A 21,691-nucleotide genomic window follows, 5' to 3' on the forward strand; every position below is an offset into this window, starting at 1 on the left:
TTTCGGCTCTGCTCCCTCCCCGTCGCCCTGCGGCAGCCGTCAGGGTCGGTCCGCGGGAGCGCCGAGGGGCCTGGAGATTGTTAAGCACCGAATTTTGTTTACTCCCTCTTTTATACGAGCATATTTCACAGGGCTCGGAGCAGGGGAAGAGCCCGGCTGCTCGCGGAGCGAGCATCCTCTCCGCATCCATTTTAGGACTGTGCCTCCTGCGAGCAGTTATCTCGGGGGAAGGAGCCGCGGGGCTGCAGACAGGGCTCTCGAGCGTGGGGCCGCCGGGGCGGTTAAAATATCGCCTCGCCGCTGCCAGGGATTTTTCTTCCCCTTATGAAAACAGAGTGGCCTCTGAATGTCAGCCCAGCCTGCCTGTCAGTTCTCAGCTGCACCATGGGATAAAGCTGCTGATCCCTTTTATCCCCTTCTGGGAGTAGTATTAATAGTATATTCATTTTTGTTCCATTTATAATTCATTACTGCACAGTTATTTGGATTTACTTGCGTTAAAAGGCATAACGAGACAAAAACTTAGCTGGTTATGAGCCTGGGGAGGAGAGGAAGACGCTTCCTCTCCCTCCGGCCCCGTCATGCCTCCAGGACTGGCGGGAGCTGCCGGCCAGGGCCGGGGCCGGGGCGAGCAGGGCAGGAGGGAGGTGGCTTTGTCCCTGCGGTGCCTGCAGCTTCGGAGGTCACCGCTGCCCACGGTGTTGCCACCGGAGCCATGGGAAGATCCGCATTACTTCCGCGCAGAGTGGCGTGTTCCTGGACCGATGCATCCAAATCTCACCGAATTTTGCCGCAAATCTAGCTCCTGCTGGGTGTTTGGGATCCCTCCTTACAATGGAAATGTTTGTTCTAAACAGACAGGGGCATGCATTTAAAAAAATATATATATAAAAAAATCTCCTTATTGTTTTGACCTCCTCCCCCGCTGTGCTTTTATCCGCTCGCAGTGGTTTCAGCGCTGGCTCTCCTCTGGGCATTGCAGGTTCAGGGCCAGGGGGGCTGCTCTGCCCACGGCACATGCTCCAGGAGAGGCCCAGATGTTTGGAGAGAGAGAGGGAAAAAAAAAAAAAAAAAGCTGCATTTTTTTAAACCACCTTTACGCTTTCCTGCTCCTGGGGCCAGCCCCCTGCATAAGATAAAACAGCCTGGAGTCTGCTTTATCTCACCCCCAGCTGCCCACCGTCCCGGGGGACGCTCTGGCAGGGGGCTCAGCCGGACACGGCAGCTCCGGGCCGTGCTCCTCGTCCCCATCACGGGGGGACGCCACCTGGGGAGAGGACCGGGCCTTGGGGGCCAGCATTCACCCCAAAAGCAGCCAGAGTCACACAGAGCAGCTGGGGCCAGCACTGGGCCCTGTGGTCCAAGGGGCTTTTTGTTTGTTTGTTTTTAAATATTTATTATTATTTTTTTAACATTCCCCCCATGCTGACAGGCTGCTTTCCCAGGCCAGGATCTAGTGGGTCCCTTCTCCAGCCTGGCCTACGTGGGAAGGAACTTGCCCTTGCAGTTGCTCCCACAGATGGTGCTGGTGCCCCTGTGCTGCCCCCCGCGCTGTGACCGCCTATGGTTTTGTAGCTGGCTTAAATTAGCTGCTGATAGAGGCCTGGCAAGGTCACACTGGACGGTCACCTCCAAGGTCTGCTTTCTGGAGATTGCTAACGCACGAGCAGGAAGTTTTGTTTTGCAGACAGGCCTGTGAGGAGTGCTGCAGATGGAGCAGCCAGCCGGGGCCTCTTTGATCCCGGTCACTGAGGGATTTTTGGGCATCTTTGTAAGAGCCCCGCTCCCAGCCATCCCCCTCATCCTGCCTTGACCCAGCCGCCCCCTTCCCAAAGGGCGTTTGCAGGTGCAGAAACAGGGCTCCTGGTGCAGTCCCAAGGTGAGAAGCCCAGAGTCCCCACGGAGGACCCCGCGGGCGGCTGCCTGTAGCTGCCCTGTCGATTCGGCACCCGCAGGCTGGGGTGCTCTGGGCCTGCTGGAGAAGGGCCTTGTGCTCAGCTCCCTGCCTCTGGTTTCGTTCTGCACCGCTGTGGGCCAGAGGGCCTGGGGGGTACCAAAGGCTCTTCTCGTAGACACAGTGATTACTCAGGGTTCGTATTTATAATGCATACTGAAAATATGTTTTCTATTTAATTTCAATTAAGTATTTCTGGTGAAGCTCTGTATGTTCCCAGATACAGGAAAAATGGCAATATTTATGTCCAAATACTTTCCAAAATTCGTTAGTACTCCGGGCTAGATAGTGATCTTACCTTCACCAGAACAGCCTGGCCTCCCTCCCCTGATTTCAGAAGTTACCCTGGGTTTGGCTCAGCGTAACTGAGAGCAGAGCTTAACTGTATCCTGTAAAACTTCTTAGCCCATCCTGCTAAGATTTATCTTATCTTCACTGTTAAAGAAGTCATTGCCTTTCCTGCAAATTAGACAGGAGAAGCACAGTGTGTAAAGAGTTCCTTTTTTTCCGTTTTTTTTTTTTTTTTCCCTTCCAAAAACACGGCTTAAAAAAAGGAGAAATAAAGCCAGGTGTGAACCCTGCACCACATTAGTGCTGCTCTCACCTTCAAAAAAGGCCAAAACCGGAGGCCAGCTGCCCGTCCCAGAGCATCACTGGTGCTTCTGCCGTCGCCCAGCCACAGGAGCAGCACCTGCGCTCCAATTTTTGCTTCGCTTTTGTTCCTGGCACCATTTTGAACGGCACACAGAGCAGGTGGCGCAGGGAGGGGGCACGGTGGGGAAGTGCGTCCCCTGGTAGGCACCGCCAGCGGTTGCCTGGCCCTTCTGAACCCCAGCTCCCACTGACTTTGTCCACCCATTGGGTCTGGCTTTGGGGTCTAACATATTTGCAGAAGGGGAGCAAAGCCCCAGACACGAAGGGGAGAGGGGGCAGGGAAGCTGCTGGCAGACCCGCTAACAGGAGCACGGTTTGCAACCCCATTCACACGCATTGTCTGGCATTGTTGTACCAGACACGCTCCATTCACGGCCCCTCTCTTGTCCCCTTTCAGCAAGTGCCCACTGGTCCTGCTCTGTTTGTCGGCAAGAATGAGCCGCCGGGAGGAGGAATGTTTCCCAGACGGAGGGTGAGGAGGTCAGTCTGGACCGCTGGACATGTGCGCGCGAGGCGCAGCCGTGGCATGTGAAAGCAGGGCGCTCCTTTGAGGGGCTGGCGGCCGCTTGTGGGGGTTTGTGCTGCAGAGCGCAATTCAGATCATGAGATTAGCTGTCAGGTCATCTGCTGTGAAATCCATTATGAAAAACACCCGGAAACTGACGCTTGACTTGAAATCCTTAGTTTGCTAAATTGCAGAAATTATCTTTGGAAGGTTTTGTCAGATACATATATGTGTTATATATTTATACACACACACACATACAAAATAATGTTTGCAGTAATGCCTCATGCAAAATGCTAGCTGAATAAATCTGTCACTGAAACTTCAATTCCAGATTACTGCACTCCAAGATCTGCTATTATAAGTGAAAACACATCTTTAGAAAGTTCACAACAATCTGAAGTAGATGAGCTATTGAAATGCAATAGAAAATCTACCCCTTACGGATTAGTCAAACAATGAATGTAGTCCTGCACGTAAACATTGTCTAACTGTATTGGCAGGGTAAATGGTGCCTGATTTACTGCTGCAGGAATAGGCGGCATTTCCTCAGACTATGAATACAAATATAAATTATCTCGAGGAAAAATGCATTTCTAATCTGGAAGCGTGGTCAAGCAATTCAAATACTGGTAACAAATCAGTCAATTACCTAATTATTAAACATTTCCAATATTATTATTGGTCTCTGGTAGCAGCAGTGTACAATTTGCCAGAAAAGAAATCCTTACTAGATCTTGAAGTACTTTTAGAAGTAGTTTTAATCCATGGACGTCCTGAAAAGCCACAACCTTGAGCCATGGAGATCAAAGAGGAATGAAGAGTCTGGTTTTTAGGATTTCAGAGATGTCTTTTCTTGTTTGTTGTTGTTATCTCTTTTTGTGTTTTCAAACTGCATGCTGCCTTGCATGCATTATGGATTTATGCAGTAATAGCCACGTTTACCTTTGCAGCCATTTGAATGTAGCAGCAAAGCATGAACTCTTGACAGAGCGAAAGAAAAAAGAAAAAAAAGAAAGAAGCAGAGCAAGGTAGGCATTACTCTGTCTGTTGAGGAAGAGCAGTTTCTGTTTGTGCAAATCATTTCCTTGTCTTCCACTCAGACTTCTCAAAGAGCGCTCTCAATCCAGTACATTTTGATGGAAATAGCTGAGGTATAAAGACACGGAGAAAGGCAGAACTTAAATTTGTGGTAGACAGAAAGTTTGGATCATTTGAGTCAAAGCCACTGAAATCCTTGCCAAATTGCTTTTTAAATTTATTGTGCTCCCAAAAGACCCTTGGTACCAAGCGCAGTATGCTTATGTGCCCGTGCCACGATGCTGTATGCAAAGGGAGCTTTTATTCACCCTTCTAAAAATGACTAACTTAGGTGAGGGGAGTAGTTTGGGCAGGTTTACTTAATTCTCTGAAGTTGTACACATGCACATGAGCATGTGCCTGCGCATACACACACAGAGCAGATTTTTAGTGTCTCTTAGAGTATCTGCATCATCCCAAACCAGCTTCAGACATGACCGAAATAAACTGGCATCAAAAAAAACCATCAAACCAATGTGGCTGTGACTGGCAGATGCAGCAGCAAACACTCGTGCAAGGCGGAATCGGTCTCACCCGGCACAAGTGGATCGTGCAAGTCATGGATGAGCGTGTCACCATTGTACTTTTTTATTTGCATAAAACAATTACCCCATGGACAGTAGCTTTGGAGTTGTCTAGACAACATGCTTTTGATGGTATCGCTGACCTCAGACACACTGGGCTAGCTCTAAATTAGCAATGAGCAGGGCTGGAGGGATGTATTACGGTAGTTATAAACCATAAGAAGGTATTTAAATAGATAGATAAGACACATGCAAATCTTTTCATTGCCATGACAACCATCTTGATATAGGTTTTCCATATGTAGCAAGAAGGGCAGAGCAAAAGGCACTGGAAAAATAGCAAGAACGTGTAATGATAATGAACCCTGACAGTGTATTAGTCTAGATTTTGGTCACTTATTAACTCTTAATAGAATACAAACTTCTATAGTAATACAGTGTTCAGTGGGTCAGGGAGCAATTACTTATAAACCTTTGCTATAAGGATCTCTGCTATATGGCTATACCTAATGTACCAATTCTTCACAAATTGATCTGACTGATTAAAAAACACTTTGCTATTAGATGTAAATTGCTTAGCTGCTCAAAAGTGCTTTGCAGAGACAGGTTGCACAAAGCATGAAAATATGTCATTTATGGACATCTCTTTATTTCCCTCCTGGTTTTATTGGCTGGGTGAGGAACCTCGTAAATCTGAATTCTGCAGACAATTGTCAAGGGACAGGTGGAACTGCCAATTTCAAAAGGGAAACATGCTCCAAGCCCCCCACTACGCATGTCAGCCCTCCGCACGTTACCTGTGTGAGCAGACCAGAAGTGGGTATTTGTCCTTTTTTATCCATCCCTCTCACAGTACAGATCTTCATTTCTTCTAAGTGCAAAACCAGTAGTTTGAAGGCCAGCTCACGGCTCTCATGATGCCTCCGGTGGCCAGCCAGGGTCCCCTCCAGCAGCGTGTTTCTCAGATAGATGTGCAGGATGAAAGCAGCCGCCAAAGCTTGGACCTGGAGGCATCTCGTCCAACCTGTCTGCATCCTCTATGCTAGTCCCCACTCAGTCTGGAGATGTTGGGGCGCAGGTGGCCCAGGTGGGAAAGACACAGGCTCGCTACCCCACTTCAAACAGTTCTCTCCGCAGATCAGCTGCGTCGGTAGAGATTGGGGTCTTTGGAAATGAATTGTGGTTAACCTTGCAGGTTTTTCTTTTCCTTGATGGATCATGAGACTGAGCCCTCATTGCTGTCACTTGCCGTATGTCTAACGGATGGTTTTGTTTCAGTGTCAAAGGGTGTTCAGAGGCGGGTGGCCTGCACCGTGCTTTCGCATTGCCCCATTTCCTTCCACCCCGGCAGGCAGCGGGGTGCCCCCTCCCCAGCCCAGCCCTGGGCTCCTGGGGCTCTGAATCTGCTGGAGCCTCCGTGTCCTCTCCTGCTGCCTCCCTCACTGATTTCTTCCTATCACATTCCACATAAAAGTCTTGTCCTCCGTGTTGGAGCCCTTCCTAAAATGCTGTCCTTTTATTTATGTTTTCAGACAATAGTTATGGCCAGCAGCATCAGGCTTCTACTGTACAGCTCCCCACAAGACCCATGCTAAGCCTCCTCCTTTGGACTCTTTTTGGGCAGTGACACCTCCAAGCCCTTGGAGATGGCAAGGCAGGTAAGGTGTTACAACAACTGCTTTTTTTTTTTTTTTACTGTTGCTTTTTGTTCCTTCTCTCTGTCCAACGTGTGAGGTAGATGGGAAGCAATTTGGGCGGGCACCGTCCTCTCCTGCAATGTGCAGCACCAAGCACAGCAGCTCCAGCTGAAACCCTACGAGTGGTACCATGGTGCAGAGAATAATTAAAAATCTGCACTCGTTTCCCAGATGAGATACACTCCTGAAGTGTGTAAATCAGTCACAGTCCTGAAGGAATAATCCAGGCAGGATAATTGCGCAGGGGAAAGGCCCCAGGCGTAATAGGGGTTTGCATTAGCAATGCCTTTTCATCCATCTGTCTTCTGACCAGAGCTAGAGAGGGCCAGAATTTGACTTGTAAGGATGTTTTGATCAACTGATTATTTTAGTGACAGAGCTCCTGAAGTATACATACGCACATACGCAAAATATCTTATTTGTGTACAGGAACAGCCAGGAGCCAGAGACTGAAAGGTTTCTTTCTTCAAAGATTAATCTGTTTAAGATGTACCAGTTCCCTTATAATCCTGGAGAATTTGGCCATCAGCTTGACTGGGGGAAATATCTCACCATGAGCGATCATCTGCTGAACACAGTGGAAGCAGAAACAGGCCAGAGAAGAATCTGGCTCAGAGCAGACATAAAATGATATAGTTTATTGGTATATTGTCATTAGTTACTGATTAGGCTAAAGATTTGAAGAGCACTGCCCGTGGTCAGCATTTGGTTGTGCTGTTCAGGTGTGCTAGGAGCCCAGCACAACACCTCCAAGGCATATGCCATTTTTTGGAGTCATCTGGGGAAGGTTAAAGGTGCTGAAGATGACTGGTACCAAAAAGTATCCCAAGTATGAATGTGAAAGCAATGCAAGGGCAAATACATTTTTCCTGCAGTCAAGTGCTTTTTTTTTAAGTCCCGTGTAACATATGTGCTACTAATAACTACGCTGTTGAGAAGTGTATTCTGAAGTTTAGAAGAGGCATTTCGGTGCTGTGGAGGAGAAAGAGTCTATGGCAGAGTCCACCCATGTATTTTCTTTTTAAGATCATCTAAATTTTACTGAAGACTAAGTGCAGAACTGAAAATGGTTGGTATTGGCACTCTGGGGCATCCTCTGTACTGAAGTCTCTATTTCTTATCCTATTCTGGCTGGCAAATTTTGGGGTGTTATTTTGCCTTTTAGATAATCAGATATCTTTTGACATCTGGGAATTTAATTAACAGCTTTTGCATGTATTTAAAGCAAAGTAAACGTTCCCTGAGCCTCTTGATGGTGAGGAGCAATCTTACTTATGAACACTGGCACCTGTCATGTTAATTTGTACAAAGTTTGTGATTTATCTTAAAAGAACACATTACACAGTGGATTTGGAGGAGTTAAAGGGAATCTGCAGGGTGACTTTAATCTTTATGTCTTTATATACTTGAGGGCATTTTACTGCACCTCTGCACTGCTTTCACTACACAATCATTTTCTGCTTTAGAAATGTAGCCATTTGGATCAATAGTTACAGTACAATATATTGTACTTCTGATGGCAGCCTCACAGGACAGTTAAGAGGCACTGTAGTAATTTTGCAAAATGCTTGGCTACACTCTGAAATATAGTTTTAAAAGTAAAGTTGGCAAAACATGCACTGCGCAAAATTTACAAGAGCTCTAATGAAATTGTACTTACCCTACTTACTTTTATTAAAACTAAATTAGGAAAAATGGGATGTAAAGGGATGTTCCTTGCTTGAAACGTGGCTGTTTTAATAGGAAGCGTTAAGCACTAAGGACCAGGCTATCTGCCGCTCCGAATTTGTTGCAGCAGTAGTTTTAAACTCCTGTGGAATAGTGCTGGCTTATTTGGAGGGATTTCTGAAGGGGGAGATTTCTAACTAATGTGATGAGTGTGCGATTTCCCGGCTTGATTTAAAAGAAAGGAAAAGAAAAAGGATATTAGGAGACATTCGCTCCATACACGGAACAAAAAATAAAAGGGGATCTAAAAATATACATCCCTTAAAGTGTTAAAAAATGTATCCTTCACGTTGCGGATTTTACAGTAAATTCTTTATCTATAAACAAACCGGGTTATCACAGCTGTTTATTGTACTGCTAGCCCTGATCCTAACCTTTATGTCTTTATTGCTTACATACCATTCCCTTGTTTATACGTCTGTACCAGCCTGTGCCCTTGAACTTGGCCCCCGTGAGCCCTGACCCGGCGCGCTCGCTCGCTCACACGGGTCACGTCGGCACTCGGTGAGTGGGAGACGGGGCCGGCGGGCAATTACCAGCCACCCCAGCCACCTCGTGGCCACCCACCGCCAGGCAGACCACTGCCCACAGTCCTTGGCGCCGCAGCCCCAGCACCCTGGCCAAGCTGCGGGTTACGGCGGGGAAGCAGAAAGAAAAAGCAAAGTTGGGCAGGAGGAAAGGGCAGAGGGGATCCCCTTTGAAGAGCTCTTCCTGCCTCGGTGCCAGCTGCACCGCCTCGCAGAACTGCCCAGGAGCAGCACTGGGGGTCTAGGAGATGGGAGCGGGGCGATGCTGCTGCAGAGCTGTCCGTCCCCTGCCCCTTTCCACTGCCCAGCTCAGGCCTTGGCGGGGTGTGTAAGAAACGAAGGGAGAGCTGTGTGCCGTGTGCTCTTCCGCCTTTGTTTTTTTTTTTTTTTCCTCCTCCGGCTGATAAGCTGACAGCCAGGCATGCCTTGTTCTGATAACTCAGCAAAGTTTGGTTTTCGTGCAGACAAACAGCCCGTGCCCTCCAGCATCCTTGCCAGCAAGGCTTGAAGGGCAGGACGGAGAGGTTAGCGAGGGGATAAGTGGGGTCGGGGATGCAGCTGGGAAGATCTGCCTTCAGATCAGTGACAAAATTCACCAGTAAGCCAAAAAGCGCGTTGCAAAAACCCTGATGTCCCGCATGGCGGATTTCAGGGCATAAAGGATTTTGGCTCAGCCCGATGGGCTGCGTCAGAGTGTTTGCCACTGAGAGCGCAGCCGGGGCACGCGGTGGCGTAAGCCCAGGAGATGGGCTCTCCAAAACACAGGCAGCACCAAACACACTGGGGCAGGCCGGTGTCAGTGCGTACGGTGAGCCTTTCTCACAGCTCCTCAAAGAGGTCACACCGATCTTGGTTTCAGTTAGTGGAACAGGATCTTCACTAAAAACAAACCTCCTGGTGAAAACATCTCCAGGTCTGAATCAAATCCTTCATTTGCTACTAAAAATAATGTCAATGAATGGAAGAATTCACCAATTCTCCCAGGGAAAAGAAAAGATGATCCCATTAACCTACATTACAGCCATCACCATTAAGAGATACCATTAACCTGCAGTTCCCACACTGTCTTGTCAGAGATACTACAGTCATCCCTATAATTTCGAAGACGCTACTGTCATCACTATAATTGTGTGGCAACTCCTGGCGAAAGCTGACTTTTTAATAGGGAGTACTGCAGCCAAGTACTTGTTGGATTATAAGGCCCAATCCACATATCCTTGCAGGAGTGTTTTGGCTGTTTATGCGAAGCCCAGTCCAAACCAGGCTGCAGCAAATGCAGAGGCGGCTGTGCACATCTGTGAGCTTTGGATCAGGGCTCCAGAATAGGATCGAGTCCCCCACTATACAAAATTATAGGATTTTACTGTCTTACAGGGTCACAAGCAGTCACAGTAGATCAATACAGAGGATGTTACGAGTATCAAGAGCTATAATGACATAATATCGTGTTGTAGAAGATGTTGTTTCACTTTCTAAAGTAACAGATACATTTTCAGTGACTGTTCTTCACACATTTATTGATACTCAGCCACTGAAATGAGAGTGCTAATGAATACCCATATTTGGTGGATAAGTTTAACCGAACACTACTAGTTGGAGAATTGGAATGTTATTGTTTAATATAAATTATATATATATTTACATATACATGGGCAATAGTCTACTCTCTGAATATATTCTGTTTACTTTACACATTTAGGCTTCTGTTACTAGCATTCTGGTGAGTTCAGTAATCGAATTTTCATATATCCAGAAGCGTGATTTTTCCTCAGCTTTTCACTTTATGCAGTCTTTATATTTACCAGTCCAAGATGTTGTTTTGTTTGTTCTTGTGGTTTTGTTTTTTTTTGCATAGTTTGTTTGTTTGCTTGTTTTCCCCAGAGGAAGGAACTGCACAGAAGCCAGTGTCGTTTTGCAGTAAAGGAGCCGGAGTGGTACTCAGTACCTCATAATTTGTCTTACTTCAGGTTCTTAATGTGGCCATAAGCAAAAAATTCAATCTCTGTGCCTCAGTTTCCCATCTGTAAGGTAGTGGTAATACATACATTACGCTCACGAGTAGCTCGAGGATATATTCAGTATTTGCTCACTGCCCTCAGGCTCTGTAGAAGAATGGTTTCAGAGGAGGCTTTCATTGGCAATGAGCTGTTGGGAATGCACAAATCTCACACAATCTTAATGCCGGTACCCAGGGGAAGAAATCTCCCTTTTCCTTCCACAGCAGCTCAAAAGAATTGAAAAGCTCTTGGTAACATCACCAAAGCAAAAGAATTCAGCGAGCTTCAGGTATGAAACTAGACCAGGCAATACAGAGTCCAAGGTTGTAGGGTCTTTTCCTCATTGGGGTGCTTTAAAAAAGGCAATAAGTAACCTTTTCTGACTAAATATGCTTCCTACAGTGCAGCTCCAGTTGCGTAAGGGTTAACCAAGCCCTAAGAATGTGGTTGATATATTATCATAGCCCTGATGGAGCCATCAAAGAGTACCAGGCAAACAGCATGTATTTAAAAATGAGCGGTTCTCATACCCTTCCATAAGAGGCTCTTGTCTTTTTTTTTTTCCTACCCTGGTCTCGTTTTTAAAGTTACGACCAGAAATATTCTTAAATCTAAAATTAAGAAATTCTTCACTTTAAAGACTACAGTAAAACAGAAGTTTTGTTCATATGTAAAGTAAAAAAAAAATAAAAAATAAAAAAATCACCCAACAAATAATAAGATGTATATTTTTGTAACAAGGAGTCAGATTTCTAAAAATCCCATTGTATCTTGTAATTTCAGATGAAATAATCCAGTCCTGGGATAAGCAGCAGAGGATGCTGACATATAGTGATGTGCGAACTCCCCTGTCTGAGCTGAGTATATTACTACCTTTGCTCTAATTATGAATCACTCGATTCATGTCAGACCACTCACATTTAAGTCAAGTTTTCATGCCATTTAGACAGGTGTTCTGTAAACACGGGGAGAAACACAGGGTGGTATCTGGAATGAATGGGATGGCTGCATGAGTGGCTGTCTGAGTCCATGTTCTGTACGAACAAATTAAAAGCAAGAGTCTTTCATGCTGAATTTGTATGGCCCTCTCCATAAATTGCTCAATTTATTTAAGTATATTCCGGTGGTGAGATGTGTTGGGACATTAAAGTTGATAAAATGCATTAAATAAAACACTACAAGTCAAATTTAAGTATAAAATGTAATTTTTTCTGTGTTGGGTTTGATGTTCTTAATTTAATCCCTGGTGGACAGTAGTCTGCATTACAAAACCTTCACACATAATTTGGCACAGTTTGGATGATTTGCAATCTCTCCCTCGTGCTGTCTGCAGAGGACGCCCAGAGCAGATCCTGCGTGGAGGCTCAGTGACCTCTCCTCTCTCAGGAGGGTGGTCTCCTCAGGTCATCGTTCAGGTCATTTCTGCAGCAAAGTAAGGAAGCTTTGACTGTTTCTTTGCTTGTGTGGGTAAATAGAGGACTTTAATTTCCAGTGCTACTGGTCCCTAACCTTCAGAAGCTAAGCAGTCACTGAGGGGGATGGGGAAGAGAAGCCAAAGGAAAGTGCAGAGCAAAGAATGTAAAGAATTTTTCTTATCTGTGACAAGTTTCTAAGTGTGTTTGATTATGGTAATAAGGATACCTCATTAACAAAGGATTTTAAAGGCATGTACACCATTGATAATCAGCCCTGGCCAAAGTACAGCATACATTTTTAACTTTTTTTTTTTTTCAATGGGATATGTTTGAAATCTTGCAGCACCGTAGTGCGAATGTGGAATTTCACTTGATGCTCGAGGGTGGGGCCATGGCAGCTAAGGAAGGAGCTGTATCTACCGAAGATAAAGTCCCTATTGCCCGGCAAGAGATGATTGTAAAGCATGCACAATTCCCCATGCTTCAGACTCTCCCTAATTGCAAATCTGCTCATTGTTTTAACTTATCTCTGCCAGTGCTGTGCTGAATTAGTCTTTTGGGGTCCCTGAATGGGATCAAGGGAAGAGAAGAGGAAAGGAAGGATGGGAATGAGAGTGAATGAGAAACAGAAGAAAGCAAGATAGCCAGAGAAAAGGAAAGGGGGGCTGGGAGGTGTTAAGCATAATTGCCCTTTGGCTTCCTGTGAAATTGTAAAAGCTTTTGAACACCCTTGCTGAACCAGCAATGAGAAAGTATCCCCGCTGCCTGGGAGGCGTCTGGCCTGGTGCTGCGGGGGGAAAGGAAAGAAATGGAATTTAGCAGGGATTTAATTCCCCTGGTCAGCATTTTCCCCTGGGCAGACCCACACAGCTTTCCAGTGTGGGCCTTGTGAGTGCCCCTGCCCCCAGGCTCTGTGCCTGTCCCCCACGTTAGGTCTGTTGGGGTCCCCCAACTGCCCGCCTGTGGGATAGGAGACCACCACCTCTGCAGCCACCCCTTTGTTGGTCACTTTTGCACTGTAATGGGCAGCCGTTGTCACCAAAAAGGGGTGCATGGGAATTCACTCCAGCTCCACCTGATTCCTAATTTTTGCATCCTTATCTCCTAATGAGTATATAATCTACAATAGAATGGTACCCCCACCATTCTCCGGACTTCTTATTAAAAAATTTCACCATCAAACTCCTTTGGACGACAGAGAAGCTACGTCTGGCCCTGTGCGGGTTCCTTCTTGCCCTGAAGCTGATCTGTTCTGAAGGAAAACATCACCATCCATCTTCTGAAGAAAGCTGGACCAGGACTGTTGAGTGCATAGCAATAGTATCAGCCCGAGGCTCCAGGGACACCCCAGGAGCAGAAGGGGCATCTCCTGAACCAAAGCTGTGAGTTGCTACAGCTTCATCGAGGGCTACAGCTAAGGCTGGAAGAAACTAAGGACCTCCAGCAAACACTGCGAGGGGGTTACCATAGCCCTATACACAGGCCCAGGGCAATGCTGCTCTTAAGCGAGACTTCAGTGACAGCAAATGTGAGCAAAATGAAAACTGCCTACGCACAGGGCTCTTCAGGCATTTTCTAGGTGTAATAGTTGGGTGCTGGCTGCCCAACCCTAAATGTGGTAGATATAACTCCGTACTTCTTCCTCTAGTGCCTTTGGGTTGAAAAACACATCTTAATATCCACACACCTCTAATAAACTAAAGCTGTAACAAGGCCTTTTCTATTTGTATTGCTCTTTTGTTGTCTCCTATGCGCATTTACCATTGATTTTTGCCAAACTCCCCTATGCTGTAACTATGCAGTTATAAACTGGTGTTATTGAGGGGAGCTGAGGTGGAGAGAGAGGATAGCCATAAAAATTACTGGTTGCAAACAAACACTGCAGCTCTATTTGGGCATTTATCAGTAACACCTGGAGATTATTGCATACAACCTTCCTAATCAGTAAATCAGCCAGCCACCAGTTGTTTCCTTAGCCACATCAGACAAAAATGTAACAGCTGTTTAATTTAGTTTTTTTTTTTTTATGGTAGGAAATTCATATCCTGAATCATTGATATCTTTATTTTGTAACTTGCTGCCATTGAATTTTTTTTTCTTTTATTTTCTCTGATTCAGTGTTGCCTGCTGTGAAAGACGGGATGTCTGCATGCGCGAGGTGGCCTGACATCATCTATCAGGATGGTGCCTGCATGGAAGCCAAATGAAACTCTCTGGAGCTTTCCGAAGTAAGTTGGGGCATCCCTTAAAGTCCTAGGTGGAGTTGGGGGGGCACTTGTTAATGTGAGCAGGAGCCAAAGGGAGCACGACAGGGAGCTGAAGCTTTGCAAGCTCCAGAAACTCTAAGGCGAATGGCTTAGGTTGGCTTGAGACTGTGCAACAGCCAGCTACAACTGAATGCTTTATTGCCGTCTGGAAGTGTTTATTTTCTGAACATAAATTCAAGGGACAGATTCAAGGCATGTCTAGAAATAAAGCATATCATCATGTGAGCTAAGCTGACAAGGACAATTTACTGTACCCTGCATTCGTTCTGGGCCAATCGGAAGAGAAGAGGCTATTAACATCCTGAAATTCCCGCTGTTCGGCTCTCCCTGTCCCTTCACTGAACTCGGGAATGGCATGTATTAACCCCTTGAGGGCCTCCTGTGCACGGCGCACATCCAAAGAAGGGACACTTGTTTAGGCCCGGTACACATATGCAGTATGTCCAGCTCTTATTGACAGCAACAGAGAGCTGCTTTAAAAGCCATGACACGGCCTGCACTGTCTGGAGGCCCAGCACAGGGTTAACATCTTTCCTAGAGGCAGTTTCAGTGCTGTAGATGAGCATTGACTTACTCTGTTTAAATACGAGAGTTCACTGGTCAGCTTGACCTTGAATTCTCTTGCAAAGGCAGGAACAAGTTGACATACTGTTCATGTTTCCAGTGGCTGCAAAGTTCAGGGAATACAACTCAACTGCAGCTCACATGCCATGAGCATCACTTAGAGAAGAGAAGAGAAAGTTAATTTCCTACTTTTTAAATTGTGCCAGCAAGAAAAGTAACAAAACCAGAAGAGAGTCTGAAAATAAAACACAAAGGGCACAACAGCAGAAATTGCAGAGGAAAGGTGCCGTTCATAGTCAGGAACGTGTTATAATAAAATCCACAAGCAAAAGTCCACAGAGGACTGTTTGCATAGCAGCATTACAATATCTACATGTGTAAATAGAGGGAACAGCCTTTAAATCCATCCACACTGCAGCAGTGACTGTTGGATCTTTTACCTGCAGCCACACTGCTTGAAGTATTCCTCCTGACTTCGTGGATGTCCTTGTATAGGACATCACGATCCGCCCCTTTAGTGAACATTGCAGCTGAGGGGAAAATAATAATTTGAGTTTGAATATGAGTTTTCTGTGTACCGCACTGCAAAAGGGCAGTATCGTTAAGTTAACTGGTCTCCAGCTCCTTCTTTTCATCCTGCCCCCTCTCTACAGGGTAGGCAGCCTCATTCAGCACAGCAGCTCTTTCCTGCCTCTTGCTTCCAGTGAAAAGAGCACCTACGCACCTCCAGCCCCTGTGTCAGAAAACATAAGCTGGAGTCTTACAGAGTGCATGGGGAAAGGAAAACATGGGAAGAAAACTGTATCAGCTTTTCTTGGTTTTCTTTTAAATCAAGGCTGGCTCACATGTAGCCTGGTGAAGCTGAAGGCACAGCACACTGAGGCACCCCTGCAGCCACAGAGCTATACAGAGAGGTAGGAGCACAAGCAGGACTAGGCACTGGATCCTGGGTCATGGTCAGCCCCTCAGACAGCCTCTCTATTTGTTTATTATTCTGCCTAAGAACACATGGAGTAAATCCACACATATTAAAACCAACACCCATTCTGCCCCCTCTGCTCCATTTCGTCCCATTTTTCATTGGGCCTTAGTCATTCCTCTGTATTTTGGCACAGAGTTGTGCAGCAGGATCTCTCTACTATATTGGTATAATGTTCACAGCTGTAATCAAAACATTTGTTCTCCTATCTTCTCCCAAATCACTTGGGATTTCCTTCTTCCGCTGAGGAGCCAGTCTCATTCATTCCCTGGCTTTTACACATAGCTCGAGTATTGAAACCTTCAGTACTAGACCAGAATAATATAAGAAACACAAAGAATCATTATCTGAAATGGCATATTTTATGCTCTTGTGTAAGTTTTCCTAAGGGACTTCTGAATGTCCTAGTGGGTGATGGTAAAGACAGCAAGGACTCAGGGTCATGGGTTTCATCTTTATTACAAGCCCTAAAACACTCAGCACAAAGACAAAGCTGAGTGAATTAACGTTTTCTGAAAACTAAGATACTATATTGTCCCACCAAAGTCCTTTCAAAAATCTCTTTAAGAGCAGAGTGGCTTGGGGGCTGAAAGGATCCGAGTACTGAAATTCATCTTAATCTTCTATTCCTATAGAAATGTTTCTGTGCTTTAAAAATACACTTGCTATTTCTTACTTTTAGACTACCCTAATCTCAGATTAGCCTTCTGAATAAAGGTCAGGAGTGCAGGTCTTATTGGTTCAATTAAAGGAAATAACACAAAATCACACAGGCTATTGCTGAAGTCTTTGTCAACAACTTCCTGAATATTGAGAGGCTGCCCAGACATGAGCTGTCTATACAGCCAGATAATGCTGTTATTAGAAACACATTAACGTGAGATTATTTTTTTTTAATATACATGGCTAATAGATACATTCATCTCATAGCTTTCACAGTAAAAGTCTTGGACTAGTGCTTCTGATTAATTATTAATGTTTGTCTTCTTGTTCCTTTTTTCAGTGTGTTTACAACTTAGCCTTGTCTCTCTCTCTCTCACTCTTTTTCCCAAAATGCCTGCATATAACAAAGCTCAGATAACTACACTAGTAGCTGCTGTACTACTGCTTGCGAATGTCCTTAATAATGATGAAATGTTAAGTATAATGCACCAATAAATATTTTGGAGTTAAGGAACTGCAGGTATCTGGGGAAGTCACTTTGTGTTAACAGTTGATATACTGATGTTATATTGATGAAAACTAGGGCTAATGCATTTGTGTAAAGATCCCCTTTTTAAAGTGATTTTCCTTTCTTTCTTTCTTTTTTTTTGTTTGTGTCCTTGTGCCTGAACATTTGACCCTGGGGGAGTAGGATGGAAAGATTGTTTAAACAGCAGAGAACTGTTTATTTCAATTTTCTCCCTCTTTTTTTTTTTTTTCTCCTTCTTCTTTTTTTTTCTTTTCTCCAGTTCTCTTTTACAGGTAAATCACTTGCAATACAGGAGAACCTCAGAAAGTTCAGAGGTTTGGGGGCAGGAAACGCCTCCCCTCCCCCAGAACTTTGCATTCAGCCCTAAATTTATCTGAATGCTGTCATTTCCCTGCTTTTCCTTTTCTACCTCCTTCACTACATTCCTCTTTCTCCCTCCCCATTCCCAGCCACCCAGATCTTATCCTTTCCTTGACCTGCAGCTCCCCCTCCCTAGCCTTCCACTGCTCTAAAATGTCCAGAGGCTACAGCTACCACCTACAGAGGTGGTAGTTTTTCCTGGTTTTATTTTTCAGTTTTTATTCCCGTACTATTCTGTAGCAAGAAGTGTTCTACAATCCTTTACCCTCAGAGGCTGTCTCCATCAACAGCAGCTAAAAGCAGGTCCAGTGGCCTGTAAGACAAACAGACAGCAGTGGTGCCCAGCAGAGATGGCCAGGCTTGCTCACAGCTTGCTTGGTGCAAGTGCTGCCAAAGATGTAGCAAAGGGCTTGCTTAGGCCATCACTATTTGTTTTAGGTAAAAAGGATTCCAGAATAGGTGCAGAAGTAAAGCCAAGTTTTCAGCCTGCTGCCATTTTCTCTGATACGTTCTGTGTATTTGCATCACTTACCACTGATCTTGGATGGTCTCTCCTGGTAGGGAATATTTGGAGTTCAGCAAGATTCCTCTCCCCACCCCCCCTTTTTTTTAATATTGTAGTCTTGCACTGTGACTATTCTAGTTTTTCCCAGAAGTGGCAGGCAGCCAAAGACTGGAGTAATTATTTGCAAACCCTAAAAATAGAGTCAAGATTTATAGGAAGAAAACAGATATGTCTTGTTATAAATCCATGAATAAGGATTGGCACGAGCATAACGGTTTATTCTTTTTTGATATTGCTTATTGTAAATTGCGCTCTATCTTTCTGGAAGATACACTAGATAGTTACAGTACAAAAACATTACCTTTAGTTGAAAGTGCTGGAGAGCTGCAGTTTATTTATTGTGAAGACTTGATTATTCAAAGGAAGTGATAAGAGATGAGGTAGCCCCTGGGAATTTTGTACATTGTTGGGGTGGATGGTTTGTTATAAAAAAAAAAAGTACTGGTGATCTTCTGCAGGTCACTGCTGATAAAAATTGCATTCAGCATCTCTTTGCCCAGCATAAAGGTGCCTCACAAGTTGCACTTCTGGCTAATATTGCTTGTTATTATAAACCGTGAACATCACCTTCCTGATCTCACTAATGTTAATAACACCATGCAAGGTATCTCCTGCCTCATAGGTTCTGTTGGGGTCAGCAATGGGAAGAAAAAAAAAAAGGAAAAAGCACTGAGAAAGAGAGCGAGAGAGGGAGAGACTTTCACAAAGAGTTAAAAAGGCCTGATGAAATCCTTACAATGTACACCATATGGCTTGACATTTACCAGATTAGTTAAACATTTCTACTGGGGATAAATATTCCTGCACATCGATGTAAAGAAATTGCATGAGACAAGGGCACATACAGCATATTTATGCCATGGAGTAATCTTTTTTTTTTCCCCTTTGCTAGCAGCATTCAGGGTACTGAACTTGTAGGGGCCAAGTATACTAAACCCAAATTAACCCCCACTCCTGTGCACTCCTGAGCTGCTTGTTTGTGTGGCTGCAAATACAAGCCCCTCCCAACTTCACCCCCGACACATGCAAAACTCTCACCCAAAGAAGTTTCGAATGAGCAATTTTGCTATAAAAACAAACAAGCAAACAACTCTATGGAGAGGCTAAAACGTTAAAGTTTGTCAAAATCTATTTCAGGACTTGGGTTGCCTGTGGAGAGATGACTGTGATGGCTGCCAAACTGATTCGAGGCTTGTTGATGCAGAGGAGGTGACTGCTGGTGCCCGTGTCTGGTGTAGACTACTCCGCTCCTTGGTGAACAGCCCTAAAGCCATAGATTTCATTTGATCTTTGCAAAGGCTAACATCTGTCTGCTGTCATTTTAGTAAGATTGATGACAGGCTGGGATAGGGGAGGAGGAGGGGGAGAACAGTGGGAGGAAGGCAGGTCCCTGCAGCCCTCATGGCTGTGGCCAAGCCTGCCCGGAGTCACTGGCCCAGACCCTCTGGTCAGCTGCAGGAGTGGCAAGGAACTGCTCCTGCACTGCTCTAGCAGTAATTGCACTGCGTTGTTACAGCAGATTGTGGGAACTCGGAGACATAAAGGCAGCGTTTTGCACCTTATATATCTTAATAGATTATTCACGTTGCAAGCAACACAGAGCGAAATGTTATGACAACCATAAGAATGTAGTTTACTGTGGCTTAATGTGCCTGGGCAGTGCAGGGTAAAGCCATCAAAAAATATATTTAATTTTTTTTAAAGTTTCCAAGAGAAACTAACTGATGTGGACATTCAGCTATTTTTATATAAAACCCTGACTTTTGGCAAACTCTTTCCAGGCTCTAATAGAAAATGCTTACTCTTTTTATTATTAGTAGTATCGCAGTGCCACATGAAAAATCATATGCTTTCCCACTTGGAAGCTTTCTTGCAAGCTGATGTGTGAGCTGATGTAACGGGAATCTTCTACAAAGCACCCATGTCCCAAACAGGGCAGCCAGTTGCTGGCTGTTGCATGCAATACTCCTCAGAAAAAAAGCATAGCTTTCATACTTGGGCAGGATGGAGTCCTTGTATCTTTTTCCATGAATGAATGAGTGAATGAATGACTATCAATGCCGAAATTTGATCTTGCTGCAATCCTAGGTGTTCGGGTTTCACCAGGCATGTGTACGTATACCAGAAGGATCTCAGTGTTTTGGGAAAGAACTGCAGTGTGCTGTGGAGGAAATACACAGGGATAGGGTTAACTGCTGTTGTGGACTGGGAAGCAAGAAATGTAGCTATGAATCTTAATCGCGACATTAGATTGAAAATCATTGAGGCAAGGGCTAGAAGCAGCCTTCATTTTAGAGCACAGAGGTTCCTCTGTGGGAGCCGGAGGGGAGATGGGTGCATAAGCTGGTAACTTTAACAACCTGGAATTCAAAATATTCCTGACCTAAAACTCCGGGCTGAAACATGTATGGGCTTGGGGGAAAGCTCAGCTCCAGCCTTGGCTCAGGCCCCTCCTGTTGAGATTTACAGTGCTGAGACTTATGCCATGCTGATTTTAACCACTCGGTGTCCCATCATGATGGCTGACAAAATGACATGACATTAGTATGGGATTTCAGCTGCAGGCAGGGAAAATGTAGTTTAGAGTATGAAAACCAGCTGTGCTCTTATTCATATGAGCTGCAGGTCAGGGAAGAACAGAGACTCCCACCCAAACCAGAGGGCTAGCTTTGGCCACGCATGAACTGTGCGCTTGGGTGAGCACGGGTGGCTGGATGGATAAAGAGTGACCCAGAGAGATAAATACACATACAGAGGAAAATAAGAACAGATAATGTATTGGCGTAAGTTGCAGTATATTTCCTCCTAATGATGAAAGACTAAGAGTGAGTTATAGATCTTTCCTCATGATAAGAACAGATATTTCTTTCCAGATCATTTATATCTATAAGATACTGAGATATTATTTAGGTCTGTGTATATTTTCAGTGATAGATAATGGTGGAAGGTGCTACAGTGCTGGTGCAGAGACACTGAAGAGAACATAGCAGTGGCAAAGTGCCTCCAAACATCAGCTCTGCCAAGCATCTTAGGGCTGAACAAGACTTCAGCTTGCTCCAGACAAGACCAATGCACTCTTTTAGAGAGGCTGGAGGTGGAGGGTGGGAGAACTGTGCTCGCCTTCCCACCCAGCTCACCAGGTGGCTTACTGCTTACCTGGTGGCAGAGAGGCTTGTGCAGGGAGTTTCTATTAATTTGGCTCTTGACATCTCCATCACAGGCATTTAGCAGGTGGAAGTGTGGTAAAACATACTGCTGGAGGTTTCATCCATAGCTCTTGTGGATGAGGAATTAATTTTTATTGTAAAGAGTTCAGAAGAAAGAGGGCATATTTATTCTAGTGTCGCAGGTAAACATGATATGGCTATTTATACATAACCAGAGTTTAAATCTTCATTTGTTCAGGTCCTTAATGTATGAGAAGCAATTGCTGTTAAGTGTTACAAGATCTGTTTACTGCTCTGGGATATTATTAACTTTGAAAAAAGAATGCCTGTATGGAGAAAACAACCTTACCTGACAACTTTGATGTAAGAAGAGCCTTCTCCCTTTGACTGCTCCAGCAATGCTGCAGCGTTATGTGGGTGCGTTCAACCCTTTCATCCCTTCAGTCAGTGCTATATAACATTTACATGTCTCAGAAATATGACATATGTACAGTACATGTGTGAGAGGGTGGGTAG

General features: G+C 44.9%; 1 long non-coding RNA gene across 1 annotated transcript; it reads right to left on the minus strand.

Annotated features, from left to right (window-relative positions):
• Positions 1-18,041: 18,041 nt before the first annotated feature.
• Positions 18,042-21,623, minus strand: LOC121067124. The gene is made up of 3 exons (XR_005818104.1): positions 21,525-21,623; positions 21,165-21,284; positions 18,042-20,169 (listed from the first exon to the last, which is right to left on the minus strand). It is a non-coding gene; the product is annotated as an uncharacterized LOC121067124 (long non-coding RNA).
• Between the last annotated feature and the right edge of the window lie 68 nt (positions 21,624-21,691).

Source organism: Cygnus olor, chromosome 3 (genome assembly GCF_009769625.2).
Source record: "Cygnus olor isolate bCygOlo1 chromosome 3, bCygOlo1.pri.v2, whole genome shotgun sequence".
NCBI lineage: Eukaryota > Metazoa > Chordata > Aves > Anseriformes > Anatidae > Cygnus > Cygnus olor.